Source organism: Myotis nattereri (genome assembly GCF_964212035.1).
Source record: "Myotis nattereri genome assembly, chromosome: 21".
In the NCBI taxonomy this organism is placed as follows: domain Eukaryota; kingdom Metazoa; phylum Chordata; class Mammalia; order Chiroptera; family Vespertilionidae; genus Myotis; species Myotis nattereri.
In genome coordinates this window covers 11,205,806-11,220,167 of record NC_138097.1, presented here as the reverse complement: position 1 = coordinate 11,220,167, position 14,362 = coordinate 11,205,806, and the positions used below count along the sequence as shown (strand labels likewise).

Genomic DNA, 14,362 nt, shown 5'->3' with positions numbered 1-14,362 from the left:
CCTACAGGGGAATGTAACCATATCTCCCGATCTGTCTATCTGTCATCATCACCAACTGTATTCTGGGAGGCTGAAGGACAGACTGTCTTAAATTCTCTGTATTCACTATGGTCGCTGCTTCCCACAGGCAGTGCTCACCAATGTTGGTAAGATGGCTTAGGTGGGAACCTCTGTGAGTGTCAGAATGAGTAACTAAGCTGAGTGACAGGGAGTGTGGAGAAGGGGAGATGGTTCTGTGGAAGCTTCTGTGCTGAGGTCACCGGTGGGTGGTGTGGATAATGGAATGACCTTGGGCTTGGGAGGAATGGGCTGAATCACAGATGGCTGAGAGTTTCTGAGAGTTGAGAGAAGAATAGAGTCATTGACAGAAATAGAGAAGTCAAATGAGGAAGCTGTTTTCTCAGGGAAAGTTGTGTCTTTTGGGACACACTGTGGGATGGGCAGGTGGGCAGGTACAAATGGGGCAGTAGAACTTAGGTGTGAGCCTAAGGCCATACTGCAGATTCCAAATCAGCAGCCGCAGGGAGAGGAAGGCAGGGTGGGGAGAGAAACCGGAGGACTGCTGGCTGCGGCAGGTGGGGTGGGAGGAGGAGCCAGCCAGTCAGCCAGAGACAAGAACAGGGAGGAGGAGGACCAGGAGCCTCGAGCGTCATGGAAGGCAGAGAAGGAAGGCATTGAGGAGGAAGGTGCTAGAAACCACAGAAAGTTAGGACAAATGAGCACTGAACAAAGAGAGGCCTTCGAGCTGTGTTCTCACTGCCCATTAGTGTCTGGCACATAGTAAGTGTCCGATCAGTATTTATTGAGTGAATACACAGGTCATAAATAAAGGAGTAAAAACATTGATCCTGCTACTATGAAGTTAACTCTAACAAATCGTTTTTGTTTTTTTGTTTTTTTATATTTTATTGATTTTTTACAGAGAGAAAGGGAGAGAGAGAGTTAGAAAGATCGATGAGAGAGAAACATCGAACAGCTGCCCCCTGCACATCCCCCACTGGGGGATGTGCCCGCAACTAAGGCACATGCCCTTGACCGGAATCGAACCCGGGACCCTCCAGTCCGCAGGCCGACGCTCTATCCACTGAGCCAAACCGGTTTCGGCACAAATCGTTCTTTAAAATACATTTTTATTGATTTCAGAGAGGAAGGGGAAGGGAGAGAAGGATAGAAACATCAGTGATGAGAATCATCAATTGGCTGCCTCCTGCACGCCCCACACTGGAGATCAAGCCCACAACCCAGGCATGTGTCCTGACCAGGAATTGAACCATGACCTCCTGGTTCATAGGTCAGCGTTCAACCACTGAGCCACACCGGCCGGGCTCAAACAAATCATTTAAACTAGGATAAAAGCTATACTTTAAAAGTGGCAAATCAAGTACATTTTTTCTTCACTCCTTCCTGAGTCTCCACTAAAATGATACTGTAGGGTAAAGTCTCAAGAACATAGAATAGGAGAGGAGATGGGAGCAGATGGACAAGTGGACACCGACCTATAGACTAGAGGAAGCAGACCCACAGCCTGCGGAGGGGAGGCCCTCAGGTGTGAGGCTGATTTTGAAGGCCTGGGAACGGGAGGCTCCAGGGACCTCTGAAGATGGGGTGTGAAATGTGTCTGAAAGCGGGAAGATTGGTGTTAAGTTTCCCAGTCTCCACCCCCATCTCACACGGCCAGGTGACTGCCTACCTCTGCTCCTGCAGACGGAGGGTGGAGGCGAGGCACCAGGCCATAGCGTCTGCCCATGGAGGGTGCCCAGCCACAACCAAGGAGATGGGAGGGTTTCCCCCTGGGGAAATGGACCAGCCAAGAGATTTGGGGGGGGCCCTCTAACACAGTAGCTGGAGCCCACAGATTGGCAGGCGCTGCCTATGTGGGCAGACAGCTCTGCATCTGCTTCTTACTGCCTCACGCTGCAGTATGAGCAGAAAACCAGGAGTCACTGGATGTCTGAAGAAAGCCTCAAACACGAAAGACAAAAATACACAGCAAGCAGATGAAGTGGAGGACGCACAATGAAAGGAACCAAACTCAGCTTGAGCAGGAAAACCTGTACTGAGCATGCTCAGAGAGATGCAGGCTCTGTGGCAAGAGGAGACCATAGAATGCGAACACTCCGAACAGGGGGCGCTTTTGGAGGAGAGAGGAAAAGATTTCATAGAGGGATTAGAAAATAAGAAGGAAGGTCTCTTCCAGAAAGTAGAAAAAGAGGACAAAAGAGGAACGTGGAAGAGAAATTAGAGAATCAGTCCAAGAAATCCAATATCTAAGTAACAGTAGTTCCAGAAAGGGGCTAGAGAAAGTGGAGGGAAAAAAATGACCAAAGAAACGTCCCTTAGCTGTGCAGAGTGTAGGCCCTGAAACTCCAGGTTCCAAGGCTCTCTGAGACCCCAGCCGGGGTCTCGGTGAGCTGTTTCCAATTGATGTGAAGTAAAACAGAGGCCTCTGAATATGCATGTCATCCTTCATAGTTTTAAAAGTTGTATATCGTTTATTGCTAACTAGAGGCCCGGTGCACAAAATTCATGCAAGAGTAGGCCTTCCTTTCCCTGGCTGCCAGCACCGGCTTCCCTCTGGCACCAGGGACCCAGGCTTCCCTTGCAGCCCTGGCTTCGTCTGGAAGGTCATCCGAAGGGACGTCTGGAAGGATGTCCAGTCTAATTAGCATATTACGCTTTTATTATCCTGTATAATAAAAGGCTAATATGCAAATTGACCGAATGGCCAAACAACCAGTGGCTATGACACACACTGACCACCAGGGAGCAGACAATCAATGCAGGAGCTGCTCCCTGGTGGTCAGTGTGCTCCCACAGCGGGAGCGCCACTCAGCCAGAAGCTGGGCTCACAGACTGGCAAACGCTGCAGTGGTGGCGGGAGCCTCTCCCATGTCAGCTGCAGCGCTAAGGATGTCTGACTGCCGGCTTAGGGGGGCCTAAGCCTTCAGTCAGACATCCCCCGAGGGCTCCCAGACTGCAAGAGGGCACAGGCCAGGCTGAGGGACACCCCCCCCCCCCAGTGCATGAACTTCATGCACTAGGCCTCTAGTTATAGATAATAAGTATGAGCCCTGACACCAGCCATTGTCTTTGCATTTGTCCTTCATGTGTAAAGAGAGATGGACTTTGCTTTTTAGAACTTTCTAGAACCTGCTTATTTCTGTGGTTTTGCAATGCTCTCCTGGGGTGTGGACAAGAATGGAGACGTGGTGCCTAAGCTGCTGTGAGTTTTCATGAGGGTGGGGTGGTTGACCATTTGAGGAAATATTTTTCTGTGTTCTCATGCCACGGGCGAGGGCTGCTGTTCCGGCGGGGCTAGCCCACAGCCATGGACAGGGGCTTCTTTCAGCAGTTGGACCCGTGACAGCTCCAGGGCGGCTGCAGCGTTTCCTTCCTCTGCCATTTCTGCTCAAGGCGCAAGCAGTAGCGGCTGTGTTTCCCCATAGCTCTCTCCGTCAAGGTCACCGTAGAATCTGCAACCTTGTTTTCTCTTTCAGTGTCGCCCTTGCTATCAGTAGGCTCCTGTGTTTATCAGAGTAAATGTGAATAGTTATATATCTCATAAGCATCCTTAACCCCTTTATTTTATAAAACCGGTCATACATTTACATTAAAACACTCCCCCGGCCACCATCCAGTTCCCTTCAACTAATGTTTCCAGTTTCATGATTGCAAAAACAGCAGTTACACACACACACCCCTTTTCCTTTTATTGCACAAATAGCAGTATGCTATATACTCTCACCTTGCTTTTCTTCATGAAATATCCCTGAGTCTTCCATAAAAATATAGGAATAGCTAGCTTCCTCCATTTATGTCTTGGCTGCTTAGTGTTACATAACAGATTGTCATTTGCCCGGCCAGCATGGCTCAGTGGTTGAGCATTGACGTACGAACCAGGAGGTCACAGTTTGATTCCCTGTCAGGGCACATGCCCAGGTTGTGAGCTCGATCCCCAGTAGGGGGCGCAGGAGGCAGCCGATTAATGATTCTCTCTCATCATTGATGTTTCTCTCTCTCTCTCTCTCTCTCTCTCTCTCTCTCTCTCTCTCTCTCTCTATCTCCCTCCCTTCCTCCCTCCCTCCCTCCCTCCCTTCCTCTCTAAAATCAATAAAAATATATTACAAAAATAGACTGTCACTTGTCTAACCAGTTTCCTAATGGGAGGTTTTATTTATTTCCAACCTTTTGCTTCCTGATGCTGCACAATAGATAATTTTGTACTTATATCACGTGCACCTGTGTCAGTGTAGGGTCAACTAGATGCTGGGCCAGAGGTTGTGTGCCTGGGAAATTTTGTTGCTCCGTCCCCTCAGGCGTCCCCTGTCCCCACAGGCACCAAATGAGTGTCTATTTCCCCGAAACCTTGCCAACATGAGGGGTTCGTCTGCTTTTTGATATTTAATCTGGTAGGCAAAATGTTTTTTCTCACTGTGGTTTTAATTTGTATGTTGCTTCTGAAAGAGGATGTGCCTCTTTTTTACATTTAAAAACTATTTGTATTTCCTTTTCTGGTAACCCCCACCCATTCATTTGATGGTCACTGGTCTTTCCCCCAATCATTTGAGAGAGCCCTTTATGGACTAGGGAAATTCGCCTTTTGTGCTGTCAGTTGCAAATATTTGTTTTCAGTTTGTCATTTGTTTTTTCACTTTGCCCGTGGTGGTATTTGCACTCCGAATTTTACAAAATGTTTGCATAGTCAAACCTTTCGGTTCTTTCTTTTATGGCTTCTGGGATTTCTGTTTTATTCAGAAAGGTCTTCTTCATTGTAGGATTATGAAAAAAGCTCTACACGTCTAGTATGGTTCCATTTTCTATGTTGACATGTTCGATCCCTCTGGAATTTATCTTGGTGTGAAGTGTGGCTCTAACTTAGTATTTTTCTAGATGCTACCCTTTGCCCAACACCATTTAATAGAAAAGCCATCATTACCCCATTTATTGAAATGCCATCTTTTTCTTGTACTAAATTTCAGGATGTATTTATACATATTTCAGTACATTCTGGTCTGTTGATAATCCTGAATATATAGACTATTAGCATATTTGTAGCTTTAAATGTGTTTTATTATGGACAGTGGGGGCAATGCTAGTACCCCTTCAAGACTAACAAAACTGCCCTAACCGGTGTGGCTCAGTGGATAGAGCGTCGGCCTGCGGACTGAAGGGCCCCGGGTTCGAATCCGGTCAAGGGCATGTACCTTGGTTGCGGGCACATCCCCAGTAGGGGGTGTGCAGGAGGCAGCTGATCAATATTTCTCTCATCGATGTTTCTAACTCTCTATCCCTCTCCCTTCCTCTCTGTAAAAAATCAATAAAATATTTTTTAAAAAGACTAACAAAACCAACATTTTAAGAACCCATCTTTTTTCTAACATCATTGCTTGCCAGTTTCTGAATTCTTTTCTGCACATCAACGAAAGGGACATAATGCTCATTTGACCAGTAACTTAATCCTCATAGTCAACTCTTTTTAAAAAAATATATATTTTTATTGATTTCAGAGAGGAAGGGAGAGAAGGAAAGAGGGATAGAATAATCAATGATCAAAGAGAATCACTGACTGGCTGCTTCCTGTACGCCCCCTACTGAGGATCGAGCCCACAACCCAAGCATGTGCCCTTGATGGGAACTGAACCCAGGAGGACCCTTCAGTCCGCAGACTGACGCTCTATCTGCTGAGCCAAACCAGCCAGGGCCTCAGAGTCAACTCTTGATTCCAGTGTTCTTTTTCTTTTAAAAAATATATTTTATTGATTTTTTACAGAGAGGAAAGGAGAGGGTAGAGAGTAAGAAACATCAATGAGAGAGAAACACCGATCAGCTGCCTCCTGCACACCCCCTACTGGGGATGTGCCCGCAACCCAGGTACATGCCCTTGATGGGAATCGAACCTGGGACCCTTCAGTCCGCAGGCCGATGCTCTATCCACTGAGCCAAACCAGCTAGGGCTGATTCCAGTGTTCTTAAAGGGCATTCCATCTAGATAATATGGGACATTCACAGGAGGTATTCAAGCTTCTCCGCACTAGGAATAATAGCAGATACGATGTGAGTTTTCAGCACTCATCTTCCCTCTCCCCTGCCCCAGCATAGATTTTTGAGGTGGTCTTGTGTCGAGAAGGGACGAAGAGGCAATCCTGGGTTAGCCGGAAGGGCAGACCATTGACATCTATGTGCGTGTTCTCCAAGCACAAGAGGAGTGAGCGGGGGAGACAGGGACAGATCAAAGGTGTCCTGTGTGCTGTGCGTCAGCGTACGCCCTGTTTGGTTAGCACTGGCGGTTTTCTCAAATCCTTAGTTAGCAATAGGGAAGGTGAGGTGTCTTCTGTGGACAGGCTGGGCAAGCAGGCTGAGTGGAGGAGCAACCAGTGAATGATTCTCTTTCATCATTGTGAGCGCCTGCTGTGGGCTCTGGGGGCCGCGCTGCAGTCTCCTCGTTAGGCAACTAGCAGTTGACTGGCTCTTTGCAGGACTAGTTCTTCGGTGGGTGGCATTTGTCGCCTGAACCCTGGAGACTCATAAACTCCAAGCCCATGTAGAGCAGTATCAAAACCAGGTTGAGCCTCGCCAGCGTGGCTCAGTGGTTGAGCCTGGACCGATGAACCAGGAGGTCACAGTTCGATTCCCGGCCGGGCACATGCCTGGGTTGCGGGCTTGATCCCCAGTAGGGGGCGTGCAGGAGGCGGCTGATCAATGACTCTCTCTCATCATTGATGTTTCTCTCACTCCCTCTTTCTTCCTCTCTGAAATCAATAAAAATATATTTAAAGAAAATAAAACACCAAGTTGAGACACAGGGAGAGAGGGCTGTGCTTTTGGGAGGAGCTGGCCAGTCCTGAATGCTGTTTGTGGAACAGGTAGAGGATGGGATCAGATACGTTTACCATGTGAATAGAATTTTGAAGCATTTTAACTGGTTTCCTCTATACTTGAAAATGGAGTTTATTTTGTCTGGTGGTGGTTTTTTAAGCAGTTTTATTGTAACTCACTTGTGCGCCTGTTCTTCTGACATTTGGGTTTCATAACTCACACAATGGGTCACCGAGGTGCCAGCTTGCCCCGTGGCCTCTGGCCCATATTTAGAAACCAGTTACAGGGACAGAAGATGTTTTCTTTCTTTGTCACACGGCCACTTTTGGTCATTCCAGGCTGCGTTGGAATTTTCCTGTGCAAAAGCCTGCGATTCAGGCCGGGAACATCCAGCAACAGGGAACTGTAATGTGTGGCGGCTGCGAAGAAGTATTTGCCTCCAGTGGGGCCGTGCTGTGTTCACAGCATGGTCCTGATGAGCCCATTCGTGAGCGCTTGGGAAGCTGAATGTGCCGCTGGCCAAGATAGCAGTTCCCGAAGTTAATGATGGAGCCGTTTCCCAGCCTCGGTCATGCCCCAGCAGGACTGGGCGGCCGGTGCAGGGTCCACTCCACATCTGCCTCCTGAGGAGGAGGGACTTCCGGGGGCTGTATCCCAGCAGAGAAGGGGGAGCCAATGGGGTGGGCTCACAGATGACCTGCTGCTGCCCTCCTGGCTCAGGTCAGTCAGGCTGGATGGGGCAGAGAGGCCACAGAGGGAGCCATAGGGGTCTGTGGTGGGAGCAGCAAGAGTCCTGGGTCCCAGGCCCGTGGAGGGGGGGCTCTGGCAGGTCAGAATTCAGGATAAGTGTCTACAGAATGTTCCCCTAAACCCTAAAGGGTTTTGCCCCCCTCCCTGCTTCTTCACCTCTCCTGTGTGCACACAAGCTTGTGTACACACACAGACGTGTACACACACACACACAGACATGTACACACACACACAGACATGCGCGCGCGCGCACACACACACACACACACAGAGACATGTACACACACACACACACACACACAAAGGCCTGGAGTTCAGTTTTCTGGCTTTTGGAGCTGCCACAAAGCTTTGCTCGCAGGGTCTCCCCCCGCCCCCCACCCCATGGGGCTCATCCTGACTAGTTTATTCTCCCTCGCTGAGTGGCATAAAAAAATTCCTCCCCAAATCAGACACCTCTCACCTGTCCTGAAGCACCTCCGTCCTCTCGCTCTTACTTTCCCCCTCTCCTGGGCCTCGTTCTCTTTGGGGACATATTCAGTGTGATGCTATTAACACTCCGGCCTCATCCTCATCGTAGGAATAATCAAGTGTGAATATTCGCATTGAGTACCCCCAGATGGATCTCCTGCAGAAAAACTTCACTAACATCAAAAAGTCGGTTACAGCTGTGCAAAAACATGTAAAATCAAAGAAATGTGTTTGGGGGTTTTTTGTTTGTTTAATGTAGTACATGAATAACACCAAAGAGAAGTTCCAGCAAATTCAATTATCAACTAGGCTAAACGGGATTTAATATAACGTTCTAACAGTTGACCAGACAGGAAAAAAACAGGCACAAAGATGTTCATTATTTTGCCCTAGCCGGTTTGGCTCAGTAGATAGAGCGTCGCCCTGTGGACTGAAGGGTCCTGGGTTCGATTCCAGTCAAGGGCACGTACCTTGGTTGCAGGCTCCTCTGGTCCAAGCCCTGGTCAGGGCGCATGCAGGAGGCAATCAATCTGTGTGTTTCTCTCACATCGATGTTTCTCTCTGTCTTCCCTCTCTCTTCCACTCTCTCTAAAAATCAATGGAAAAATAGCCTCAGGTGAGGATTAAAAAAAACGAAAAGATGTTCATTTTTTTTTTAAATATATTTTATTGATTTTTTACAGAGAGGAAGGGAGAGAGATAGAGAGTTAGAAACATCGATGAGAGAGAAACATCGATCAGCTGCCTCCTGCACATCCCCCACCGGGGACGCGCCCGCAACCCAGGTACATGCCCCTGACCGGAATCGAACCTGGGACCCTTCAGTCCGCAGGCCAACGCTCCATACACTGAGCCAAACCGGCTCCGGCAGATGTTCATTATTTTGACTTCTAGTTAAAAAGTCTTGAGTGTGAGCTCTGGACAGAACTCAGAGACCTGGCCTTGAGTCCGGTCTTTGTGAGACCAGGCAGGTCAAGACTCTCTTTTCCTCATCTGTAAAATGGGGGTGATACCATCGCTCAGAGTTGTTGTGGAGACCCAATGAGGGACCTAACCCAGGCCTCGCCTCAGAGAGGAGCGCTCAGAAACAGCCTCTCTCTCTGAGGACCTACGTCTGGATTCAACAGCCATAAAGTGGTTTGATCTTCAGCCAAGGGACCTGGGTCCCCTTAGGGAGAATTAGACACCCACAGATTTAGGGCAAAGAAGAGCATGAGTCACCTTTGTTTTTTCAACTCTCTTTAAAACAGCCCACCAACCATCTGTCCTTGCTCATGTGAACTCGTCTGTGTGTGTCTGGTGGGAGGGGGTCTAGATTTTCCCCTGCAGTCTGTCCCAGGGGCAGTCCTGTTAGTACAGCCAGATGCTGATTATAAATCGGTCCAGAAGACAGGGGCAGGCGGGCCTCCGTATTGTGCTGTGGTCTAGCTGCTTGCTTAGTGACGAGCATTTTCTAACCACTGGCCACAGTACAATATGACCAAACCCCATGTGGTTACTAAACTAGAAGACATCGCCTCTGCTTTCAGACAATTAGGAATAAACAAGCCCAGATGCTGACTCTAAGAATAGCTAAAAACAACAACAAACACACACACACACACACACACACATGCACGCGCACACACACGTGAAGTACATGCAAATTAGTGTAGTCAAAACAGCATCGACACATGCAGCAAGCTATAAAGTCTTACTGTAGGACCTAAGTGCCCCTGCTCTTGGGTGAGACAAGTCAAAATTGTACAGATGTCAGTTTTCCCCAAGGCAGAATGTGTTTCTGATTAAAAACCCCCTGCCGAAACCGGTTTGGCTCAGTGGATAGAGCGTCGGCCTGCGGACTGAAGGGTCCCAGGTTCGATTCCGGTCAAGGGCATGTACCTGGGTTCCAGGCACATCCCCAGTAGGAGATGTGCAGGAGGCAGCTGATCGATGTTTCTCTCTCAGTGATGTTTCTAACTCTCTATCTCTCTCCCTTCCTCTCTGTATAAAAATCAATAAAAAATATATTAAAAAAAAAAACCACAAGATTTTCATAGAACAAGCTGCTCCTATAGTTCACCTGGAAAATAAAACGCTAAAAATCTGCCAAGAAAGTTTGAAAAGGCGTGGAGGAGGCCTGCACTATCAGCTCTCGAAATACTCCATAGAGCTGTGGTATTGAAAGCAGTGTCATATGACACAAGAATAGACAAATTGATCGATGGACCAGAATAGAGATATGGGAACAAGTCGAAATATTTAATTGGAAACTTGACACATATATATATATTTTTTTTTCTTTGTTTTTTTAGAGAGTGTGGAAAAGAGAGGGAAAGACAGAGAGAAACATCGATGTAAGAGAAACACATCAATTGGTTGCCTCCTGCATGCTCCCTAATCAGGGCCAGGGAGGAGCCTGCAACTGAGGTACGTGCCCTTGACCAGAACTGAACCTGGGGCCCTTCGGTCCACAGGCCAACATTCTATCCACTGAGCCAAACCAGGTAGGGTAGAAACTTGTTATATATTTAAAGTGACAGTTGAAATCAGCAGTGAAAGGATGGGCCATTTATGGTGGAAGGACAGGTAGGTAACTGTTAGGGAAAAAATTCATTTACTTCTTATCCTTTACAGAAATAAGTGGATTTAGGGCAATACATTTTTAAAGATGGCAGGAGTAATAGAAGAAAATGTTGGGGAATATATTTATAATTGGGTGTTAGGATAGCTCTTTTTAAAAAAAGTGCAAAACACAAAGGTTTTAATAGAAAAACAGTAGCAAATTTAGACACTATATAAAAGTTATATAAGACAAAGGATAAAAATGACGATATACGATAGACTGGGTAGAAACCTTCGCAACATAATATATAATGACTTACTGTAGAGGTGATAAAAACAATACCTACAAATCAAAAGGAAAAAAATGGACAAAGTACATGGACAGACAATTCACAAAAGAAATACAAATAATTAATAAATGAATGAATCAGGGAAATGCAAATAAGAAACTGTTTTCACCATAGATTGGGTCAAATTTAAGAAATACAAATTGAAATAAAATACCCATTTTTTGACTTATCAAAGTGGCCAAAAAGTAAAAGATTGATAACACCAATTATTGATGAGGGTGAAGAAAACAACAGGTACTTTCGTGTATAATTGGTGGGAGTGTCAATTGGTCTGTCTTTTTAAAAATATATATATTTATTGATTTCCGAGAGGAAGGGAGAAGGAGAGAGAGAGAGAGAGAGAGAGAGAGAGAGAGAGAGAGAGAGACATCAGTGATGAGAGAATCACTGATTACCTCCTGCATGCCCCACACTGGGGATCGCGCCCACAACCCGGGCATGTGCCCTGACTGGGAATCAAACCGTGACCTCCTGGTTCATAGGTCGACACTCAACTACTGAGCTACACCGGCTAGGTGATTGCTCTGTATTTTGATAGAGGCAATGTAGTGGTTCTCTAAAATTTGAAATGTGCCCTAACCGGTTTGGCTCAGTGGATGGAGCATCGGCCTGCGGACTGGAGGGTCCCAGGTTCAATTCCGGTCAAGGGCATGTACCTTGGTTGCGGGCACATCCCCTATTATTGCGGGCACATCCCCAATAGGGGGTGTGCAGGAGGCGGCTGATTGATGTTTCTCTCTCATCGATGTTTCTAACTCTCTATCCCTCTCCCTTCCTCTCTGTAAAAAATCAGTAAAATATATATTTTAAAATGTGAAATGTACATAGCTCTCAGTTCCATTCACATGTCCAGGCCCACTCCTTTCTTCCTCAGGGTAATGAGTCCCCGCCTCTTTCCAGCATGGTGCCAGGCCCAGGAGGTACAAGAAGCCTCCAGGCCTGAGAAAGGCCAGGCCCAGATCTGACCGCATTCCTTCCACCGCACACTCTGCGAGCCCAAACCAGTCGCAGGCAGCCTGCACTCACGCAGGGTGGGGAGGCTTCTAGGTCCCGTGGGAACGGACGGCCTGTGGGGACAGGAATAGGTGGAACTTGGCAGCTATGTTTTTAGATAACTACCACGCAGGTAGTTAGGGTAAAGCATATTCCTCCATGTACCTTTTCAGTGGTATCTCTTAAGTGCTTGTGTGTTTATATACATTGCTAAGTTTTTCATTGTTTTGGTCCATATTTCCTCCCTTAACTAGGCCAGGTGACTAGGCACCGATTCTGGTTTTTTGTTTTGCAACTTTTTTGGTACGTGGATGAGTTACATAAACACCGAAAAACCCCACCACAGCAAAGGCTGCCCACAGTTTCAATTTTGTAAACCCTGGTGTTGTGTTATTGGGAAGTCAGTTTAAAAGCACTCTTTGATCAGTAGGTGGTAATTGTCATGAAACTAAAGATTGTTTAACTTTCACTGTGCACTGCTGAACTGAGAAGGTCTCAGGATCCCAAGGCAGTTGCTTAGAGAGAGACACACACACGCACACACACACGCACACACATGCACGTGTATACATATCTTGACAATTTTATCCCATGCTGAATTTTAATTCAGTCTGAAAATGATGCCAAATAGCCTGAAAGAACACAGTAGCCAGACTCCAATCATGCTAGAGCCGAATTCACATTGTCAGGGTGCATATTAATTTGTCAGTATCTCTATATATAAAAGCCTAAGCAATTGTTATGACCCATCGACTGGTCGCTGTGATGCGCACTGACCACCAGGGAGCAGACACTTAATGCAGAAGCTGCCCCCTGGTGGTCAGTGCTCTCCCAACCTCCCATGGCTGACCAACCTCCCATTGTCCCTCGCCCTGGCTGGCCGGCCCCAATCGGCCCCAATGGGGACTAGATGAGATGGCCCTGATGGCCCCAATCGCCGGCCAGCCCAAGGGACCCCACCCATGAATGAATTCGTGCACCAGGCCTCTAGTCTCTTATAAATGCCTTCATCTGCTTTCCTAACGCCATGGTTTCTGCTCTGAGATTTGGACCTGTGGTCAGTGGCTTCATGTTGGCAAGTGGCTTCATGTTCTTGGGTCTTAAAATACTCTTCCCTCTCCTCCCCGTCCCCAAAGAGGAAGCTCCTCTGGGAACTGACTTGCTTCAGGCGATAGCTTCACATCTCTTAAGTTTGTGTAGATTTAATGAATTACCAAAAAAAAAAAAAAAAAAAAAAAGAAAGAAAGAAAAAGGAGCAAACCAGGTTTAATTTAAGAAGAGTTTCTGCCGAAACCGGTTTGGCTCGGTGGATGGAGCGTTGGCCTGCGGGCTGAAAGGTCCCAGGTTCGATTCCGGTCAAGGGCATGTACCTGGGTTGCGGGCACATCCCCAGTGGGGGATGTGCAGGAGGCAGCTGATCGATGTTTCTCTCTCATCGATGTTTCTAACTATCTCTCTCCCTTCCTCTCTGTAAAAAATCAATAAAATATATTTTTAAAAAAAACCCAAAAACCAGAAAAGGGAAAAAAGCAAAAAAGAAAATTTTATAAAAAAAAAAAAAAAGAAAAGAAAAAAGAAGAGTTTCTAGGCCCAGCCGGCATGGTTCAGTGCTTGAACATCAACCTATGAACCAGGAGGTTACCGTTAGATTCCAGGTCAGGGCAGATGCCCAGGTTTCGGGCTCGATCCCCAGTGGGGGATGTGCAGGAGGCAGTCAATCAGTGATTCTCTCTCATCATTGATGTTTTTCTCTCTCTGTCCCTTTCCCTTCCTCTCTGAAAACAATAAAAAATATATATGTATATAAGTACAATTTTTTTTAAAGAAGGAATTCTGGGGTCATCTGGCCTGATGGAAGTGATGGCATGAATTGACAAATAGGTTAAGGTAAACTGTTAATAGAATACTCACCACTGGGATACAGTGCAGAGATGAAGGATTGGTGTCACTACCATTTTATGATATAGGCATCTAGTTTATATAAAACATAAACCCTGGCCAGCTGTCGCGCTTGGACTCAAAGCTGCAGAAGAGTAACCAGTAGCCGTTTCCGTAAATGGGATCCTCTTGCACTGTGGTTGTGAAATGTAAACATTTCCTAAATGCAATGTGGCATGTCTCGTTTTCCCAGTCATTAGCTTGTGGGTTTTGAGCTTTCTACCCCAGAACCAGTCAATCCAAGTTTTCACAAAGGACAGTTGTTAAGGTGGCATCATGCCTTGCGTAGGCTCACCAGCCTTTATCCTTCAACAGTTCAACCAATATTTACATTGCTCTGCCCTTCCAGCACATTCTGTGGGGCTTACAATGCCCTCCCACCCCGACACAGACGCCCCAGGCACTCACAGGCTCTTAGAAGAGTTTGCAGCCCTTCCCGGTGTAACAAGTAGGTTTGGTGAAAGGAGTAACCACCGCAGCCGTGGACTGTGGTGTTAGGGGAG

General features: G+C 47.0%; 2 protein-coding genes across 2 annotated transcripts in view; one reads left to right on the top strand and one right to left on the bottom strand.

The window, feature by feature from the left end:
* Positions 1-14,362, bottom strand: part of CRTC3 (CREB regulated transcription coactivator 3) — a gene marked incomplete at its 5' end in the record, with an annotated part of 1,283,408 nt that overhangs the window by 62,739 nt on the left and 1,206,307 nt on the right. The gene's annotated exons all lie outside the window — the stretch shown is intronic.
* The window catches only part of ABHD2 (abhydrolase domain containing 2, acylglycerol lipase), a 47,592-nt gene that overhangs the window by 11,848 nt on the left and 21,382 nt on the right, over positions 1-14,362 (top strand). The gene's annotated exons all lie outside the window — the stretch shown is intronic.